Genomic DNA, 17,234 nt, shown 5'->3' with positions numbered 1-17,234 from the left:
AAGCTGTCATGTCCAAGTGACAGAAATACCTCTGAGCAGAGAGCCTCGTCCTTGACTGACATATCTTCCAGCTGGCCTGCCATACCTTGTTTGAACAAATGTGGCCAAAACCAAACCACCCTTCCCTTAAGTTAGACTCTTCCCTGCAGTCCTGAGCGTGTTGCTACCCAGCCAGGTGGAGTGTTCTGCTGACAGTCCTGTCTCCACTCTCTCTGTGGGATTTACAGCAATTATCCTCGGGCCCATCTCTGTGTCTGTATTTTGGCAGGCCATCCTGCCTTCTGTGTGATAACCACTTTACAATCAGGGTAGCGAGACTCTTCCTAAGCCTTACGTCATCCTTCGTCAGAATGCTGTCATCATGCAGGGGTGACGAGTGCCCTTGCCTCCCTGCCCATGCTCGGGTGCACTGTGTGTACCCACAACTGTGTGTGTCCCTTTGTACCATGTTGAAGTCTGCAAAGGGTGATGTGGGGGGCTGGCTGACATCCAGTTTATCGGAGCCACATTAGCAGTTAACCTGGAGGATGCCAGTATCTCGGATTGTATTTTTATGGCCATGTTACCAGGATTGGTTTGTGTGCTGTGGAAAGCAGGTAAATGAGCTGGATAATCGCCATATTTCTATTCCGCTCCGTGCTGTGTATCTCGTGCTTCTGGAAGCAAAAGTTTTTTTTTTTCTACAACAAAGTCACTTCTCAAGAACAATTATGCCCCCTGGGGGTGAGTATCTCTGCCAGTGTGTGCCCAGGATGACTAAACAAATTGGCTCCCAAATCACCTTTTCCTCACTTAACTCTCTGTTGATGTTTTTCACCGCAGATCACTGAAGACAGCAACAGAAACCTCCACAATACAGATCAACAAACAAACAAATGCCAACCCCATTTCACCCCCATCCAACACAACCAGCCACCGGAAATACCTTCACAGTGACGGGAGCTGAGCAGTCCAGGCATTATTCAGTTATCCTACCTCTGCATTTTAACTGTCTGCCTCAGTGAGTTTAGGTATTAATATGTGTAAAGATCAACCAGAGGTCATGCTAAGAGGCCTATCTTTACTCACGGGGTCTGGGCAACACCACGAGTCCACGTTTTGGAGAAACCCCCAGCCAGGTGGTTGCTGCTGGTTTGCGATCCGCGGTATCTTTGCACATCCACAAGGCCATCCATGCGTGATGCTGGCCACCCAGTGCCTCTCGCAGGCCCTCTCCTTGCCCCACTGTTGTTTTAACACAGTACTATTTTCTTTCAGCCGGTGGTAAATGGAAAGGCACTGGTCTTGAGAGAAGAGTAAATAGGTTTTAATAAAACCAAGGCAGATTCCACATAAATAGAAACCATCATCCACCAAGAGTCCCCATTGCCTGCAAGTCCTCATTGTCTCCTCAGTAGTTATTTAAAGTTCTAAGTAGAAAATCGTTCATCACTTGGAATTTAGAACAGATCAGAAAAGCGCAGTGAATGTAAATTCTCAGTCCTTAAGGAGCAAACTTGTGGAGCAGGTGCTGAGGACCCGAGCAGCCTGGTTCCACCCATGCATTCTCTCCTCCCCTTCCTTCAGTGCCCTTGTTGCTGTCTCTTAGACGACAAACCACCCGAACTCTTTCCTGGAGTGAACTGGGGATAGGCAAACAAAAGACTCGTGTAAACATGTATTCTTTCCATCCCCAGGGCTGCCCCTCTGAGGAACTGCTAGTGACTTTGCCCCTCTAATACTAAAGCAAGCCATTATTAGCCTTTCTGAGTTCCTCCCTCACAGCGCAGGTCCCAGGGCCGGACCTCAGGGTCTCACATCCTCTGGTGTTTGGTGGTTCTGAGAATAGGGAGAAGTGGAGCAGTCAACTGTCTACCTGTCTGCCGCTTTTCCCTGCCAACTCAAGAGCCTTGGTTAGTCCTTTTTGTTTCATGGCAAGCAGAAACGGCACCATCTTTGTGCGTGCGTGCGTGCGTGCGTGCGTGTGTGCATGCGTGTGTGTGTGTGTGTGTGTGTGTGTGTGTGTGTGTGTGTGTAAGAGAGAGAGACAGAGACAGAGACAGACAGACAGACAGACAGATAGGCAGGCATTCAGAATGTTCATAGACTGGTAAATAAGGAATGTTTCCTGTTACTTTCTGTTGTAACAAAACACTATTTTATCTTTATTCTTAAAATGAAAAATAGTCTTTTTTTTTTTTTTTTAATCCTGCATTGGAGAAATGGCCTCGTTGGTAAAGTGCTTGGCATGCAAGCTGAGGGCTTGAGTTCCACCTGCAGAATCCTAAAAATTAGGGCAAGGTTGCATGTGCATGTAATCCTAGAGCTGGGTAGGTCGAGGCAGAGAGAGAGAGAGGGGGTGGGGGTGGGGGATGGATGGACAGGAGGGGCGGGGCGGGGGGAGGAAGAGAAGGATGATGTTTGAGGTTGACTTCTGGCTTCCAGCTGCACCCATGTGCACGTGTGTTCATGTACACAGCATCCTACAAAGAATTCCTGTATGTGAAAGTGAGACACGGAGAAGGGGAGGCCCACTCTGTCGCTTTTCTTCGTCTCCTCTTCTCTGAGTATGACGTGGAAACCCTAATGTCAGTTCCCCAAGGTCCACGTTTCAAAATCGTTACAGGTTTCTGTGTAAACGATCGTGTTAGGAAATTGGATTTAGGAAGTAGATTGTTTAAGACTGTGTAAATCTGAGTAGGACCAGGGATAGGAGAAATGAATATAGAGAAGCCCTTTCCTCATGGGAACAGTGAAGGAAATAGGTATGGCTTCAAGCAGTGCTCACAGCTGAGCAGATCTGGCTGGCTTTCACCTCACTGCTCTTCCTGTGTGGGGACTGGTTTGGGGGACTAGCTGGTTGTAAGGAAGAATGGGTGGGTGGGTAAGAAGGTAGGGAGGGAGGGAGAGAGGGAGAGGGAGAGAGAGAGAGAGAGGGAGAGAGGGACAGAGGAAGAGAGGGAGAGCGAGCCAGTGAGCGAGTGCACCAGTCTTTATTCTTGAGGTCTGGTGGGCAGGAAATGAAGCAGAGCCACGGGGAGTGGGTGATGGATGACCAGAGGGGCCTCCTCTGTCCTTGCGCTCTCTCTGTTGGATTGGCTTTGGAAGTCCCCATCTGCAAACCACAGGGGCTGGGTTGAGATTCTAAATCAAGTATGCCTCTGTTCATTGCCTTTGGTGTCCGGAAAGTGCTTAAGCAGTGAGTGAAAAGAGCATCCCCAGTTTTTATATGGATTGGTAGAGCATAGGCCCTGCTGTGGCTGTTAGGCAAATGGCTTTACACTTCATTATATATATGTGTGTATATGTATGTATATGTATGTATATTATTACTCTGTCTGGACACACACACACACACACACACACACACACACACACACACACACAGACACACACACACTCCCCTGGTCCCCCTTTCCCTTTTCTTACTGAAGACTAAAAATGGGGTGTTCCTTTCCGGAGGCTGCTGTCTAGTTGAGTTGCTTCTGACACTCTGAAATTAATGACAGTCAGTGTCATTAGTTTCCCCCTGTGCTGTGTGGGCTGTAGAACATGATGGATCACATTGCCACTCCAAAATGGGAGCCTTCTGAGGCAGGTGGGTGAGTGGGCTGGCCAAAGGCTTTGGGGAGTTAATGTGCTTCTGTTGTTAGCCACAGAACCACCCCTGGGGAGGCAGATGGTGTTTTGGGGGAGTTTGAGTGTGAGGGACTGGGCTGCAATCCAGATGGAGGGGGATGGGGATGCCCCTAGCACACAACTGAACCCGAGACCTGTTGGGGGCTCTTCCTTTAGGGTAGAACAGGGTCTGATTAGTGTGTGGCTGGAGGACCATCCAGGATGGAAAAGGGACCAGCAATGGTAGTGTACATGGAAGAGATCAAGGGTCAAGCTAATTTAGTGGCCAAAGGGCAATTTCTGCTCTTCTCTGTGTCCTCTTCATTAACTTCAGCTCTTCCACGGCTGTTGTAGGGAAGGGTGTGCAATTGTTCTACATGGCTGCCGAGGAGGAAATGGAGAGTGTTTTGACTCTATGGGAGAGAACTGCTGAGCTAGACTAGGCAGCTTCTTGTGAGAGTACATTTCGCCTCAGTTGGCCACTTCCAGGGGAATGAGGAGACCAGGACGCATGTGGCCCAGATGACCCTTAGGGAATGTCAGCCAGAGGTTCTATGGTACTTCATCTCCTCACTCCCCGAATGACAAGTCATGGGCAACTTCTGGCCCTGATTAAACTAAATATTCTACCTGGGACAGACTCTAATTTCCTGTGGAAATGGAGTCATGAAAGGATTGTTTTGAATTATTTTTTTTCTTTCCCCTTTCAGAAATTAAAGGACCAAAAAGAGTCCTCGCTTCTGTGTAGCTACAGTTTAGAAGAAAGAATACAGAATGGAGAATCAGATTCTATCTCAAACATTAACTTTTTATGTGGTTCTGAGCAAACACCAGATCTTTACGGCTGCTGATGGCCCCTGTATGTCGCAAGCCTTAGCTGAGGGGATAGGTGTGAGTGACAGGGCCTGGATGAGCTCAGCCAACAGGTGCAAACTCTTCTCCTTCATCTCTGGGACAATGGGAAGTAGAAGGCTGGGGTTAGGAAGGACTTACAGACAAGGCTGGCTCAAAACCACAGAGAACCTTTGCATTAGCGGCTGCTGTGACAAATGACCGCAGGCTTGCTGGCCTAAAGCAGTAGAAATTCACCCTTTCAGTCCTAGAGGGGAGAAACCCCGCAGCAAGGGGCCCGTGGGCTGTGCTCCCTTCTGAAGAACCATGGGCAGGCTTCTCTTTGCCTTTCTCAGCTTCTGGGGCCTGCAGGTGGTTCTTGGGTGTGGCCCTGTGACTCCCATCTCTGCCTCTGTTTTGACATGACCTTCTCCACGTATGTGTGTCTTTCTTCTTTTTCAAGGACAAGATTGGTCCATAAACACGAGAACCCTTTGAATTGATTTCCAAGTCTAGTTAGACATAAAATGCCTGCTTGTGGGTTTCAGCTGGGAAAGGAGGTGAAGGAGGTGTGGCTCTACATCATAGCCTAGGCGTTCTGGGACAGAATTGGAAATGACAATCTTTTAAACAATGGTCACTATGCCCAGTGGTCCATCCCGCAGGGATAATCTGTGATTCTCTACAGACAGACTACCACATAGCCTCGAACTCAATTGTAAAGGTAGCTAAGCTCTCCCGGTCGAGAGTCTAACCCATCTCCTTTCCTGGGCTTAATGTATGTCAGTCCGAGGCACCAAACTAGAGGCATGGGAAGGGAAGAGGGCTTCTGGAAGGTTTGTTTGTGTAAAGGACCCAGGAAATCCCAGGAGAAGATCCCACTCCAGTGGATAAAAGGAGGTAGATGACAAGCCTGACCTTTCAACTTCCGAGTTCTTGTCCTGGGTGGTATGCCACCCCAAACCCTGCCTATGGTCTCTTCCCAGGTCTTAGGCAGAAGGTGAATCAGTTTTAACTGAAGTACTAGGGTCATCACATTCAGTTAGATGTTATGATAGACTCCATGCAGCATTTCTCAGGCTAACTCTGTGTGTGTGTGTGTGTGTGTGTGTGTGTGTGTATAGGTGTATGCACCTGTTTGTGCAAATGCAGAGGAGGGTGTCAATGTCTTTCTGTAACTCCCTAGTCCTTCTCTTGAGGCTGGATCTCTCACTGTACCTTGTTTCAGCTAGGCGGGCTGGCCACTGAACTCCTAGAACTCTGCCTGTCTGTGTCTCCTCCCTTCCCAAGTGCTTGGGTTGCAGGCATATGCGGCCATGCCTGGCTTTTATGTGGATGTTGGGGTTTCACACTCAGCACGCATGCTTGCGCAGCAAACACTCTTACTCACTGAGACGTAGTGTTCCCAGTTCCATCTATATAGTTTTTATACCTCTAGTTCCCGACTCCGTCTATGCAGTTTCTATATCTATAGTTCTCAGCTCCGTCTATGCAGTTTTTATACCTCTCAGACAAAGAAAGATAGAAAATATGGAGAAGCTCAGCTATGGGCTCTTGGCGATGCCCAGGGCCCAGGCAGATACCTTTCTGCCCACTGGGATGTGGCATCACTGTGACAGATACGGTTCTAATCAGTGGAAATGACAACCATGCTCAGTGATGTGGTGTCACAAGGGTGACATGGTGACGTGGGCAACTTCCAGCAGAAACAACCCAACAGACTTCACTGTGGGGAGTTTAAGCATTCACTTTCATAGACTTCCTGGGCACCTAGCATATTTCAGGTAACTGGAACACAATGGTAAGCCGGTATGATGTGGTCAAAGGGCACCATGGTCTGCACTTTGGAGAGCTCTTCAGGGACTGGGACCTTGTTTGAACAGAAGCAAAGAGGTAAAAGCAAAGCAGAATTCCCCCTCATTCTACAGTCCAGTTAGAGTTGGAGTCTGGAGTTCTATATACCATAGTTTGTGAGGCTTGAAGTATAGCCCAAAGACCTCAAAGAATGATTTCATACTTGAACACTTCCTTATTTTTATTTTAGTTTGGAAAATTTAATTGAAAATTTGAATATACTTGTCATGTATAAATGTTGTTTTGAAATATATATGTAATGTACAATCTATACCACATTTTGAAATCTATCCAGTGATGAACATCTGGGTAGATACCATTTCTTGGCTGCTGTGAACAGGACTGTAGTAAACATGGGAGTGCATATATCTCTTTGATATATGGAGTTCAGTTTCTCTAGGTCTGCCTGCCAAGGAGCTTGCTGAATCATATATACTCTCTGTCCCTCTCTCTCTCCACATGTGGAATGGCTAAATTGAGTCTCTTCATATATGTATTATATGACTTTTTTGTGTGTAAAACTCTTAAAATTCACTATTTTAACAATTTTTGAGAATGTATACACAAATCACAAAAGTCTACCCCAAAGCAGCCAAAGCAGTCCTGAACAAAAGGAATAAGGCTGGAGGCACTATAATGTTGAAATTAAAAAAAATACTATAAAGTTGTGACTGAAACAGCAAGGTTCTGACAACAAAGATCCTGATACATGGGCCAATGGGATAGACCACAGAACCCAGGAATAAGTCTACACATCTCTCTCCAACCGATCTCCGCCAACGTCAGCAGGAATATGTCCTGGGGAAGGATGGTCACTTCAGTAAGTAGTGCTGAGGTAATTGGACACCCATACATGAAGAGGAAAGAAAGCATATCAGACACTCATCTCATACTACATCAGAAAATGATAAAGACGAAACTGTGAGACCCCTACACTATCTAACGACTAGAAAACTCTTCTGAACATTGGTCTGGGAAAAGGCTTTTGGGACTACAACCCCCCCAAATTGTAGACAACCCAAGAAAACCAACAAATAGGATTCCATCAAACTGAAAGTCTGTGTTACAAAGGAAACAGTTCACAGAGGGAAGTGGGAGCCTAGAGAACAGGAGACATTCCTGGGCCATTCATTTGACAAAAGTTTGATTTCCAGAACCTTTAAGGAACCCGATCAACAACATAACAACAAGAGCAGTGGAACCAAATAATATGATTAGGAAATGGGAAAATGACCCAAATAGACATTTCCCAAAAAAGTAGACAAATGAACAATTTCATGGAAAGATGTTTAACTTCACTAATCATGGAGAAGAGCAAATAAAAAAACTCAATGAGCTATCTCATGCTAGTCAGAATGGTTATGAACAAAAAGACAAAAACCATCAATCTGGGCTGGGGTCCAGAGTCCAGGGAGCTCCTATACACTGGGAATGTAAATGAGTTAGTGGTTACAGAAGAGAGAACTGTGGTTCCTGAAAACACTAGAGGCAGAATGTCTAGGTGATTTAGTAAGCTTCCTCCTATAGATCCCTAGGAACTGAAGTCAGTATGTCAAAGAGATACCTACACTCCCAAGTTTATTGCAGTACTGTTCATAGTAGCCAGGAAATGGAACGGATCTAGATGTCCATCACTGGGTGAATGGATAAAGCATTTGTGGTATAATACCCAACGGTATATTTTTTTAGCCACAAAAGAGTGAAATCCTGTTATGTGTGGTAACATGAGTGGAACTTGAGGATATTAGGTTAAGTGAGGTAAGCTAGGCTGATGAAGACACTATATGCTCTTATACATGGGAGCTAAAAAGCTGATCTCAAAGAAACAGGGAGTACAATAGTTGTTGGATCCTGAGATGGAAAATGGGTGGTTAGTGGGCCCAGAGATACAGCCGGGTGTGAGGAACGACTTTCTACATTCTGGATCAGTAGGACACTATTGGTGGCAGCAACTGATTGACTATTTCAAAATAGCCAGTAGAGAGGATTTTGCATATTCTAACACAAATGGTACGTAGCTCAGGTAGTAGATCTGCCATTCACCTTGATCTGATCACTACACAGTATTTTCATGTACTGAAAGCGACACTGCACTGCAGAAATATGTACAATTGCTACATGTCAATTAAAACTGTACTTAAAAAGACTGCAATGGGGCTGGAGAAATGGCTCAGAGTGTGTACTGCTTTTGTAGAGGACTCAGCTCACAACCACCTGTAATTTCCAACTCCAGGGGATCTGGTGCCCCTTTCTGCAGGCACCTGTACTCAAATGCACAAACACTCCCTCATGTATACACATAGTTAAAAATAAGACCTTAAAAAATGCAATCCATTCTGACTAACTACAGCTTAGTAGGCACTACAACAGACCCTCTAAATTTATTCTACTGATGTAACTGAAAATGCGTACTCTTGACCATCTCTTCAAACGCATTCAGCTTGCCACTAGCACATCCACATGCTATTTGTCTTCCTGGACCTCGCATAACATCCTCTGGGTTCATCCACACTATCTCAGTTAACAGATTTTTTTTTTTTCATTTTGAGGCTGAATAATATTTCATTGTGTGAATACGCCATGTTTTTTTTTTTTTTTATTTCATCCATTGACAAATACGTCATCTAATCTTATAAACTGGCTGTTGTGAACAATGCTGCCTGAACGCGTGGGTGCAGCTACCTCTGTGACCCACTCAATTCCCTCTGGCTGTAAAACCGATAGTGGGGGCTGTTGCATCACCCCGTGGTTTCATTTTTAATTCCTTCTCAATGCCTTTTGACGTGCCAGCCTTTAGGCTGCTTAGCCACTGCCCTTCACTCGGGGTAAAAGCCAGGTATGGATCCAAAGCTCAGGGAAGGTGGGATGAGCTGGGATGGAGGGACCAATTGCTGGAGATGCCGGTCTGCAGGCAGCCTTTGTAGTTTCACTTGCCCTGCATAGTGTTTGCCCCTGTGCATCCTCTCTTCCCACTTCTCTTAGGCACAAGCTGGGCTGACCATAGCATCACTGCCTGCAGCCCAGTGTTGGCCAAACTCCAATAATATACGTGCCAATGCTTTGAATCATGCTAAAACATGGATGTGGATGGGTCCATGTATCGTGGAGGGGCCTGAGATACTGTGTACTTTACCCCCTCCCCCGACTTCCCAGAGTGGGAAGCCCGGAGGACGTGTGCACAAAGCCTTGGACTCATTTCCTGTTGGACGATGATGACTTGAGCAGGTCCCCCATTGGCCAGGCTGCACAGGGGAATGTTTCCTTATTTTATGGCCCAGGCCCATTATTTACAAATGCTATGTATTTTGTTGTTCTTTCTCAAAGATGAGGTCTGGCTACACTCTGTCAAGTTCATGTCTGGGCTTCCTGCAGCAGCACAAACTTTTCTCCTGGTCGTGCTAACACGGTTGGTGGTGAAACCCCAGGAAGAAACCTGTTGGAGGAAAGAGATTCATCTTGTTGGAGGAGCTGGGCTACTTACAAGGCAGATAACGTTCTGCAGCTTGCTGAATTGATGGAGAGAAGCACCGGGACTCAGACTCACCTATTTTTCATTCTTTGAATGAAGTCTATCTTCTGAATTACATGAGCCGTGTGAAGCAGGGGAAGAGAGCAATGGTTCTGGAAACAAAAACAGAGTTCTTATCTTTTAATACGGGAGAGAATGCCTCAGGATATTATTATTTGTGATTTATGGGGTGCGTAGCGATATGACCAGCGTCTCACCAGAGCCGACAGAGGACTCTGACCCTCTGCCTTTGATGAACTCTTGTAGTTTCCCAGGGGCAATTTTCTACTGCAGGAGAGCCACTGCATCACAAAATTCTGACTTAAAAAATCATACTGAATGAGCTGCTAGTAAACTCGGCTTCTATCCTGATCACAGATTTACTCTCTGACCATGCCCAATTCCTAAACCTGCTCACCACCAGCGGCTTAGGATAATCTTAGTGCCTCTCAAGGTTTATTTATCCATGAAATATCTTTGAGTTAGTCTTAATTTTGAGTAGGGCTGAGGACATGACTTGATTGGGCATGGTAGCATATGCCTTTAATCCCAGCACTTGGGAAACAGAGACAGGTGGATCTTTGAGTCTAAGGTCAACCTGGTCTGCAGAGAGAGGTCCAGGACAGCCAGGGCTACACAGAAAAAACCCATCTTGAAAAACAAAAACAAAAACAAAACCCACACAAAATAGTGCTTGCCACACCATGAGGTTCGCATCCTCTGTATCCACTTCAGAACGACTGGTTGCAGCAGTGAGATGAGCACCCACCATCCTGAGGAGGTGGCGACAGGTGCGTTCCTGGGCTCACTGGCCAGTCAGTCTAGCTGAATTGGTGAATCCATGAATGTCCTGGTGAGAGACCCTGTCTCAATAAACACAGTGGAGAAAGATTGAGCAACAGAACCTGATGTTAACCTCTAGCTTCCACATATTCATAGACACACACGCACCCCCAACATGCACACACACACACACACACACACACACACACACACACACACACACACGCACGCACTCTCACACACACACACACATGCACGCACGCACCCATGCACGCACACACACACGCACACGCACATGCACACGCGCAACCCCCATGAATACAGATACATACACCATACACAAAATATTGTTCAGGACTCACTCAACTCTTTGAATATATGTCAGGTTTTATTAACAAGATCAAACTATGCAAATACATGAAACCAGCTCAACAAAATAGAGGACTGCTTCCTTTCGAGACAGTGAAAGAGGAGGTGATCTCCGTACTCTGCTGCCTTCCTGTTCCCTGATTTCCCAGAACTTTATCTTGGGATAATGTCAGGCTTACAAATTGCAAGAACAGGCCAAACAATTCTGGCACAATTTCCACCCTAAATTTAATCCCATTTGCTTCCTCTTTCTCTTTGTGTGTGCATCTATATTTAAATGTTGTTTTCTGACCTGATTAAGAAACATACATATCCCTTTATGCATAAATACTCTAAGTGTTCTAAGCATTAAGTTATTTTCTAACATAACCACAGTGTAATATTAAAATTAGCAAATTAAATGAATGATACCATTAGATCTAAAGACACATCAAAAATTGTCAATTATCTTAATGTCCTGCAACCACAATAAAATAAAATTTTCTTTGGCTTAAGATCCAGGCATTATATATAGATGTCCTGTTTCTTTTCCTTTTCTTTTTTTTTCTTTTTGCTTCCTTAACCCCAATCATCAACCCAGTTGTTCTCTGTTTCACAGAGAGGGTAAATTCTTGACCTTAAGAGATTTCACGGAGGCTGAACAGACAAATGTTATTTTAACAAGCATCTGTAAAAGTCAGCGAGGGAGGCCCAAGGTTGAATTCTGAGAATACTAAAGTTATAAAAATAAGGCAGTTATTATGAAAGTTATAAAAACAATACAGTTATTATAAAAAAACACAGAAATGACTCAAGCAAAAATAAAAGTCCTCTGCTAGTCCTTGTTTTCACCTGAATAAAGAGTTAAAGTTTTTGCTGTTTCGCTTCAGGTATTTTTCTATGCTCATAAAAAATATGAATTTACAGTGTGTGCTTTTTAAAAAGAAAATGAGGCCATACTATAAATTTTATCCCATACTTTTCTTTTTAAAAATATGCTAGTATGTTATACAGCCTTGTGAGAATGGACTTTCGCCATCCATGTTGAGGAATCCCAGTCTGAGTCCGTCTCTTCTGCCTTGCCCTTGGTGGTAACTCTGGTTTATTGAGAGCACTTGGGAAGAGCCTTGTTTATAGCGAGGTGTTCAAGCACTGAGGAGAGTTTGGGATGCAAAGCCTTTCTGGGATTTTGACTCTTTCTGCCTTCTCTTTAATGGTACACAGTTTATGTCCTTTCTTGGAAAACCTCCCATGGGTTTGAGAAACCTTGATGACACTTGGGTCATATATCCTGACACCAACCCATTTCCCAGGTTGAAAACAGAAGAATGAAAAAAAAATGCTCAGATAACACTTTCACTCACTAAAGTCTGTCTCTTGACAGTCCTGGACACACACACACACACACACACACACACACACACACACACACACACATACACACACACACACACTCACACACACAAATGCACTCACGCACACACACATGCACGCTCACACACAGACTTTGTATAAAGTTTCTATGATCACGTCCCTCAACCCTGGATGTTGATTTCTAGCTATTTGGATAGTCTTTGATCTGTATCCCAGATTAGCAGCGCAGCTGTTCTCCAGGCTTAGACATACTTGATGGATCTGGTGGACTTTACCGGGGTCTTGCAACTGTTGGCTGAGCCTCTTTAAAGAAGCCGGTCTTAAGGACTGCTGTGGGCTGCTTTTCCTTTGGTCCCCATCTTCCTTCTTCTGGGCCTTTCTGACCTTCAGCTTTATTTGTTCTTTGCTCACCCTGACCTCATGGTGCTTTTAAACCCAGAGGCCACGAGGCTGTGAAGAATCCAAGTTATATGTGCATTTGATGGCCATATTAGTGGCTTTCCCATTTTGCTTCTCCTCGACAGCCTTTGGCCTTGAAAGCTCTTTGGAGCAGGGTCTGTTTTCCTCTAACTGCCTTCTTGCACTTGTTGGGCAAAATCGGAGCAGTGATTGAGTCCTCAGCACCCTTATGGCACTGCAGAGTAATAACATTTATCACACTTCTTGTTTAAGCCCTTTAGAGAATGACATTTCACAGTGTAATTTTGCGCCGCTGATTTGTCCCTCGTGAGTTTTAACTTTCAGGGTAGAAATCCCTCCTACGGCTTCACCTTTTTCCTATTTTGTGTATCTATGAGAAGTCGTACAAGTCAGGCATAACAAATGGAATCAGGTCATGCTCCCAAGTGCCCTTCACCTCGAGATTCCTGATTGTTTTTTCCTTATGAGTCCTGAGCAGGCCCAAATTACCTCACCTCTAGCTGCCCTTTCCACTTTATGAAACAAGGCACTAAGAGCAACGCTGCTCTAAAAATCCCCGGATGACCTGCAGTTTGCTCCTTTTGATTATCCCTTAAACAATGTCCCAGTAATTGAAATCTCAAGTAGCAGAGTTTTGTGATCTTGTCACTTAGCATTTAGTTATGTTTGGTTTGTTTATATGTTTATTTATTTATATTTAAACCCCAGAGAGGTCGGAGTCTGCCTCTGGGACCCGAGGGACCAAAGCCAAGAATATCGGTCATTCACTCAACATCAAGAAGTTAAGCAGGGGTCCTTGCGACCACACTTACTTGAGAGTCAGAAGGAGGAAAAGATGGAGAGGAACTCCAGGATCCTCAGGCCATTTCAGCGGGAGCAGCAGGGGGAGGTGAGACACGGCATTGAGATTTATACTGCATGATCCATTTTATTTATTTATGGGGACATGGTATCTGTTTTTTTCCCCCTGTACGGTAATTTATCAGTGAGTTCATCCTGATTTAGTAGTGCACGGAGGACACCTGCTGCTAATTCCCCTTTATTTCATATATTTCTTCTACCTTAGCTCATAAAGCGTCAACACTGCCACTTCCTTTATCATCCATCTGTATTTCCTTTCGAGTCCCGCTCTCCTTGATCTATAGCGCAAGCCCTCCTTTCCCACCCTTTGTCCTTTCTTCGCAGATTGCATTCCTCAGTATTGACGTTTCACTCACTTGATTTATCCCAACAGCTTCCCTGATGCCAACCAGCTCATAATTCCCTCCCTGGTAGCATCACTTCAAGGCCTTCCTGCTTATTTCCCTTGGCTCCTCGGATTTGTGGATTGACGCCTAAGAGATTTACTGGTGATTTGTCCTCTCTTCTCATTCTCTGTTTGCTTAGATCCAAACCACAGGTGCTAAGTGGCGAGGCCCCCAAGGGTATCTGGAATTCTGTGAGTTTTAAGATTTTTTTTCTTGCTGGGAAGTGCTGGAAGGTCCCATCCTGGCAGAAGGGCCATCCTGGATTTGCTTCAAGGTGAAGGCTGGTCCTTCTGCATTCTGTTAAACCTGGTTAGTTTGGTGCTCCTTACCCGAATCCCATGGAGCTCTTGGAAGGGGAGAGCTGGATAATGGGTTTCAAGGGGAATTATCTTTGAAAAGGAGGGACTTACCTATATGAAATGCATATGAAATTTGCTTCTTTCTCATTTCAGAACTATATTTGTGTGGTCTGACCACAGATAGATGTGGTGTGGAGGGACCCAGGAGAAAGGAGAGATTTTTTTTCTCTTCCCGAATTCTCATGATAATGACATTAAACTATTGACTGGTACATTGTCACAGACTTCCAGCTGCCCTGACTTCGTGAGCTTTCTTGAACAGTTCTTGCTTTAAGTAAACTTGCTTTAGGTAAACTTGCTTTAGGATTCTACCCATCACTTAAAATTACAGAGGGCACTCATCATTCTCCATTCTGTAGCTGTGCTCCATAAGACATGTGGGGCTGGAGTCTCTCAGTTCTGTGTTAGCTGTGGGCTATGATATTGATCCCAGCTATCTCCTCATAATGGATAAAAGATTTTCTGACTGTGAGTGGTATGGTTTGGATTTGAAGTGTCCCTCAAAGGGCTTATGTGTTGAAAACTTGGTCCTCATCTAGTGATTCCATTGTTGGGTGGGGATTGGCTCAAAAAGGCTGTGACTACTCAGTGGACTAATTCATTGATGAATTCATAGCTGAATGGGTTGTTAGGAGGTGGGGCCTAGTTGAAAGAGGGTCCCTTCTGTCCATTTCCGTTTCCTGGCCACTGTGAGGTGAGCAGCTGTGTTCTACTATCCATTCTCGGCCATGATGCTCTGCTTTACCACTGGCCTACAGTGACCACAGGGCTAAATGACTATGGATTGAAATCTCTAGTTATGGTTGGTTTTAATGTCTACTTGCCACAAATTAAAATCACCTGAGTCGCAGGCCTCCACAGAAAGACTGTCGTGGTTGTCTAGCTGACGTGGAAAGATCCACCCTGATTGTGGGCGGCACCTTCTCCTCACAGCCCAGACAGAAAAGAGTATGGCCGAAGGAAGGCTCTTCCTTGCCTTTTGCTTGCTTGGCCTTCCCTCCGGCCGCCTGGTTGGTTTACTCTGCTACTGCTGAGAATTTCTTCGCTGATATCAGGACCAGTGCCTCTAGGCTTCTGTTGTGGACTAAGGACCAGCAGCTCTGCAGGAACTCTCCAGGCTTTTCAGCTCCAGATTGGGATTGAGAAACTACTAGGATGTGGGTCTCCCCATTGTGAGCCAGCACTGTGGGACTACTCTGACTGATGAGTACTTATTCAATCCACTAGTGGGTTCTCAGTCTCTCAGGTGTGAGGAAGCTGTTGGATATTTTCATGTGAATTGACATAATGCATTCTTTCATTCATCCCACTGGGTCTGTTCTTCTAGAGAGCCCTGACTAACACAGCCCTGAAGAAACGTGAGCTTAAACACAGCTTCCTTGTAGTTGGTTTGGTCAGGTATTAATCACAGTGACAACATCGGACAGGCACACTGAGTGAGGAACACTGGTCAACAAGCCATTTCCTGGCTCCATATTATTGAGGAAATAACTGATGGAGGAGACACTGCAGTACCTGTCCCTCACTTGAGTCTGCCCATCTGTGGAATAAAAGAGACCAGTTGACCTCTACATCCTGAAAGCAAATTTAAATAGGCTCCCGTTGTTGCTGGAGGAATTTGGGAAGCTGTAAGGAAGAGTTTCCTGGCTCTGAGAAAGTCACGTAGCTCTCACTGTGTATCATCACATTCTCAACGGCACTTTAAAAGTGGTCTTTCCTTGCAGGGAAGACCACAATAGGTAATTTCAGCTTGTGTTTTCTAATAGCAATACATGGATTTCTGCCCTCAAAGTGTTCCTGGGAGCCCATGAAATGAGGACAGGCTTATTGGTAGGACGCCTGAGTACAGAAAAACAAAACAGTGACCACAGATGGCAAGATGAAAAGAAGCCAGACAGCAAAATCAATCTTTAGTATAAGAGACAATAGAAAGTCAAATTATTTTCCTTAAACTCTACTTTTGGAAAAGAACAAAAATTATAAGAAAGAGAGATAGTGTCTCTCCTAGAATGTACAAAAGGGAAAATAGTATTGCCAATAACATTCCAGTAATTAGCAGTTGAAATCAGAAGTATGACTCTTGTGTCTGGAGCAGAACACACTATGCGCATGCACCTATCACAACTACCAAGAGAGTTCCAAGAAGCTGCGTTTGTCACGGCACTCCAACACTTAGAATGAGTTTTACAAATTCAACCAAACCTCACCAGTAGAATTTCTGGAGTTGTGTAAAGAATTTAATTATCCTACTGTAGAAGGATATACTCTCTGTATTTAGAAATGTGCTTCAGGTATTGACTAAAATGCGTGGACTGAGAGTTTAGCAAGAATTGATGACAGGATCTGAAACAGAGCAGACTCCTAAGTGTTGGGCTATGACTTCTCCTTCAACTGGCTTCTTGAAGATTTCCCTTATAAAGTCAGTGAGAGGTACTGATTTACCATTTATAAGGGGCATAATTTATCTGCATTGATTAGAATGATCAAGTGAGCAATGACAGCTCTTTCTATTCCAGGTAAATGCCTCCTTTGTGCTGTGCAGACACGAGTTTCTGACATGTCACAGGAAACGCTGAAGAAGTCACTCTTCGGGGTGTGTTTTCCTCCAGGAGGCGGTGTGAGATGGATTAATGGCAAATCACAATAAATTATTTATCAGATAATAAGTGTGATAATTGTCCTTATTTATCACTGGTATAACTTGCCTTGTTTCCCTGTCATGTGTTCCATCAAAGCCTCCCCACAGATTTGCTGGTTAAAATAGATAGCCAAAAGGTCATCCCAACAATTTTTACTCATAATGACACACTGATTATCTCCTAATTGAGAAATGTAAACCAGAGGCTCTGGAAGTGATGTGAGTGACCCTTGGATTGCTAACATAGTGGAGAGAGTCACTCTGAACCCAGCACA

The 17,234-nt window shown here is 44.8% G+C and overlaps 1 long non-coding RNA gene across 1 annotated transcript in view; it reads left to right on the top strand.

Moving 5' to 3' along the window:
• The window catches only part of LOC128106390 (uncharacterized), a 57,694-nt gene extending 40,746 nt beyond the window's left edge, over nt 1–16,948 (top strand). Inside the window, exons 2-4 of the long non-coding RNA XR_008216686.1 lie at nt 13,424–13,604; nt 13,950–14,064; nt 16,838–16,948. This is a non-coding gene — a long non-coding RNA (uncharacterized LOC128106390). The remainder of the gene's footprint in view (nt 1–13,423; nt 13,605–13,949; nt 14,065–16,837) is intronic.
• The last annotated feature ends 286 nt before the right edge of the window (nt 16,949–17,234 follow it).

This window comes from Peromyscus californicus, unplaced genomic scaffold (genome assembly GCF_007827085.1).
Source record: "Peromyscus californicus insignis strain IS unplaced genomic scaffold, ASM782708v3 Scaffold_9__1_contigs__length_137607984, whole genome shotgun sequence".
Lineage (NCBI taxonomy): Eukaryota > Metazoa > Chordata > Mammalia > Rodentia > Cricetidae > Peromyscus > Peromyscus californicus.
The sequence above is the reverse complement of the archived record's forward strand: the minus strand, read 5'-3'. Positions and strand labels throughout refer to the sequence as shown.